Source organism: Rhipicephalus microplus, chromosome 6 (genome assembly GCF_043290135.1).
Source record: "Rhipicephalus microplus isolate Deutch F79 chromosome 6, USDA_Rmic, whole genome shotgun sequence".
Classification (NCBI taxonomy): domain Eukaryota; kingdom Metazoa; phylum Arthropoda; class Arachnida; order Ixodida; family Ixodidae; genus Rhipicephalus; species Rhipicephalus microplus.
The window spans coordinates 145,154,250-145,159,311 of NC_134705.1; positions in this window are offsets into that span (position 1 = coordinate 145,154,250).

Here is a 5,062-nt window from a genome sequence, read left to right on the forward strand (position 1 = left end):
GGGCCAAACGTGTTGGCCGGGTTGTGCCCCAGAACTTGCCGAAGATGACAGGTAGGTAATCTAGAAAGATTACCCACCCTTGACCGAAGAAATCAAAGCCGAAAGGTGGAGCAAAAAGGTGGAGCCTATGCGGGTAGTGGTGGTAAAAACATTTAACAAAAAAAGATCACAGCATATCCACGGAGTGAATGATGATTGGTGGGGCGCAGCGTTCGTCAGTCTGTCTGTCCATTCGTTCTTGCGTCCGCCTATTTGTGTTATCCTTGGTGCATCCGTCCGTTTGTTCATTCGTCTGTCTGTCCATCCATCTCTTTTTGCGGCCATCCCTCTGTCTGTCCATCCGTCCGGGCGCCCCTCTGTCTGTCCGTCCGTGCGCGTATTAGTCCGTTCGTCCGTCCATATGTCTAGAAAAAACTCCAAGCACAACCATCTCCCATCTTTTCATCATGTATTCATTATATACAAGTGCCCCCATCTAGCATACATTGTAAGGACCGCTATTTCGGGTATGTGCCACTGGTGGTTACGTACTACGAGGGACGCAGAAGCCACGCCATAAGGAGCTTCGCCCCTACAAAAGGAGGTATGCAGTGACCACCTCATAAGAGGATGGCAGGCGTCCGCTCGTGTCGCTGCCCTCACTGCGCTCGAGGTGCATGCTGCATGGCAAGGTGTGTAGTCGAAGAACTCGAGCGATTTGCAGTGGCTCGGAATTCCCCTGCAATTCTGAAAGTGTAGAAAAGGACTGGGTGATCCAGGCAGTTGAGTGCGTGTCTAGAAAACGGAGACTTTTTGGTTTCTGCTGAACGGTGGTGTGCAAACACAAACCCAGGATAAACTAACAATAAAAACGGTGGTTGCATGCCTTGTTCTCTGCTGCTGTACCCGTGTTTGCAAATCCGCACTCCTTCATGATGAACCCCCAAACAAACCTTGAAGTTCGTGTACATCCTAATCTAGTTACTCCCCTTACTTGACTAAACTTTATGTCACACTTTGAGTCATGGCTTCTCTTTTCGAACGAATCTTGAATGGTTCTTAGCTTCTCGTTTGTTTCAGATACCAGCACAGACGAATGTTTCTGGCCATCAGTGAAGCCGGGTTGGCAAAGCCTTTCATGAAACGCCAACGGCCACCTGAAAGCAAAAGCAAAGAAGAGCCATCTGCCACACTTCCCCTGTTCTGTGTAGTTTATGGGCTGGGTGTCTTAATTTCGACCATGGCTTTCATGTCGGAAGTCATTAGGCACAAGTGGGTAAACAGGCGCCGCAATTCCGGGGCAATTTGTTGGTGAACGCGTTTGCCTTGCTCGAGGACTACTACCGTTCGACCCTTCTTCGTGTGAACGTGCCCTGCACCATACTTTTTTGTCACCTTCAATGTCTCTCAAACAACAGCAATGCCCAAGTGTGTAGCCACCTATGTTGCGCTTGCATTGTCACGCTTGCGAACTATGATAGCATTAATGCATGTGCGGCACATTACATCATCACAAGGCGGGGACAAGCTTGCAGATGGATTACGTCAACATAGGAGACAACAAAGCACACTTGCTGAGGGCTGATGATAGCGCCTGCGAAAATCGCAGAGCGCTTATTACCAACGGCGTATTGTCGTGATTAGGAGATCACACATGTAGCCTGCTCACCACACGTCGACAAGAGAGGTCATAAACTTAATACACAGTTACCTGGTGAGACATTGCATGGCGTAGACATAACAGCACCCAATATGGAGCGAATCTGCAGCCACATCGCTGTTGTGCATGCTGCATGGTCCAATACCGCTACACGTCATTCCTCATTCTCGAAGAAATAGGCTTATTTCTCCCAGATTGAAATTCCGGTGTACGATAGACAGAAAATTTGGCGGACTTTATGTCCAGTTAGCTTACGTCATTCCTCATTCTCGAAGAAATAGGCTTATTTTCTCCCAGATTGAAATTCCGTTGTACGATAGACAGAAAATTTGGCGGTCTTTATGTCCAGTTAGCTTTTTTTTTTTCAAAATAGTAACCGAGTATATTTGCACCATTTTCTCGCGACGCTGACGACTCTCTGAACGCTCTGCAAGTCCTGTGCTTGCACTTCTTCTCGAGTATACATTTTACGCAGGGGACCTGTGAAGCTCTAAAATAAAGGTTGCTTACCAGCGCAAACGACAGGGCAGGAGGGGACAGGAGAAGAGACGAGACATAGCGCTGAACTCGGCAAGTGGTAACTGCGATCATGTTGACGACAACATGAGGCTGTAGTTAAGAAGTCAGCAAAGGGCTCGTTGTATTAGAAATAAAACTCAAGAGACAGTGGTATTGGGCGTGTTGGTATAACATCACAAAGGTTGCTTACTAGCGCAAGCGACAGGGCAGGAGGGGACAGGAGAAGAGACGAGAAAGAGCGCTGAACTCGGCAAGTGGTAACTGCGATCGTGTTGACAACATGAGGCTGGAGCGAAGAAGTCAGGAAAGGGCCCGTTGTATTAGAAATACAACGGGCCACCTTTAAGGCCCCCGGGCAGAAGCAACACACCCCTTTAGCCCCGGCTTCATGAAGACGGCACCCCCAGGCCGACCCACCCAAGGGAAATCGGCAGTCGCCTCTACCTATTTTTCTCTCACTACATTTTCATATTTTTTATCTGACTTTTATGTGTCCTGTCTGCAGGTGATCTGCAAGTTTTTTTTATTACGTGGGCGAGAACTCACCTGAATATTGTATAATAAACATTTCTTCGTGGACATCACTAATATTGACAAAGAGTATGCAGCAAGAGCATTTTACGCCAACTTGACAGCAACCAGAACTTTTATTGGCGTTTTTTGCGTAAGCAGTATTTCTGGTTAGAAAAAGGACATTTTCTATGTAACCACCACAGCTGCATAGTGCAAACTTTTGTGAATGCACCCTTTTTGAAATGAAAGAGTGGTGTCGCAACCAGTCCATTTATTTTTACAAAATGTTTTGTTTCAGAAAAAAGCCCTAAATTTAAATTATACTCGAGTATCTAAATTTTTCACTTAAAATTGGTCATGGCCACAATTATTATTTTGGTTCACCAAGACACCTTGGGCACAATTAGCAACCACCAAAGTTTTCACCATTTTACATGCAAAACCTTTTTTCAGATGTTCTTTCAGAGTGAACGTATCAAAATACTTATGTATTATTTTTAGCATAGCTTCGTCTTTTCTCGCAAATGCATAACGTGTTTAATAAAATATCCGTTCGAGCAGCTCGTGAACTTTGGTAGCGTTTGCTTTGCTAAGATGCCAACAACGTAAATTATTTTCATGACCAATCATGTGTGTTGCTAGCTTTTATATATCTTCTGTATTAGACCAGCTACCAGCCACGTAGGCAATCGGTCCAATTATTATGTACGCATCTTTTGTTACACACGTCTCAATAAACTCATTTCGATCTTGATTTGATTTGACTTGATTTGAAAATGAATGAATGAATGAATTGACTTTTATTAGTCCCACTTTTTACAAAAATTTGCATACACTGCTTGGACCCATAGCCATAGCCTAGTTTGGGTCCAAAAAAGAAAGATTTTATAAAGGCACTTCGGGAAAGTGTAACTAAAAAGTTATACAATATCAATAAAGAATTATCTGAAGTTTTTACAATCTTATGTAATATATAATCGGAAAATAAACATTACAGTGCATGAAATAACCACACTAAACTGTTACAATGGACGGGAAAACGAAAACTGAATACACACCTACTTACATATTGAAATCAAGACAGTCATCAGACTAATTATGACAGGACATTAATAAATCAGTACATTCTTCTAAACAGTGTTTTCTAGTGCCTTAGTGAAATTTGAACACATTTTTATTTCAAAAGGAATAACATTCGAGACTTTAATACCAACAAACTGTAAAATCCATTCACCATATACCTTGTTATTTCGTGGAATATTCCGTTTACCAAAGGTTAGTTGTCGAGTAGAACGAGAAGGGGCGGAAAACATCGACACATGAAAAGGGTGGTTGCAATTAATAACTGTGTGTACGCATCTGGCTAGTTTTAATTTCCATAGCTTGTCGAAGGGCAAAATAAGTAATCTGAAAAACAAAGGTTTCTAGGGTCCTTATACTTGGAATGAGAAATGATTCTTACAGCCCGTTTTTGAAGTCGTCTAACCGGGTTCTGGTAAGTTGTGTACGTGCCGCCCCAAGACCCAATACAATATGAGATATGACGATGAATGAAAGCACAATAAAGCAATCGTAGAGTACTGGTACTAAAATATTGACGAGCCTGAGTGAGTGCATGACACCCTGAGGCTAATTTGGAACACACATTTTGAATCTGCATCTGCCAATTGTAAGTTGTTATCTATAGTGACACCCAGATATTTAATTGTAGTTACTTGCTCGATAACGGAATCAATTTTTATGTGTATGTCATTAGCATTAATGAATCTTAACCGAGAGTAAAATGTGATGCATTTAGTCTTATCTGTATTTATAGATAGTTTATTATTCGATAACCAATGAGCGACCTTTTCTAGTTCCATATTGGAGTTCGATTCAAGATCAGTTACATTTTTACATGTTGCTATAACACAAGTATCGTCAGCATACATCAGTATGTTAGAAGGCTGTAATATCTGCCGAAGGTCAATAATATACAAGGAGAAGAGCAATGAGCCCAGCACCGAGCCCTGGGGAACACCAGTACTCAAGTGGCTCATAGAAGACATGAAATCGTTAATTAATACAGCCTGTTGACGATATTTCAGGTAATCTGAAAGAAGTATAAATATGGTTTCACGGAAACCATAATGTGGTAATCAACTTAGCAGTATTTTGTGGTCTACAGTGTCAAAGGCTTTTTTGAGGTCCAGAAAGATAACTGCTACTAATTTATTTTCATTCGATGTAGTGTTTGTTGCTTGAGTAAGGGTCATAACGACGGTGGAGGTAGAATAATTTGGTCTAAATCCGTGTTGCTGATGGGAGAGCAAGTTATATTTCGCAATGAATTTATAGAAACGATTGGCAAGAATTTATCCGAAGATTTTGTTAATTATGCTCAAAACTGAG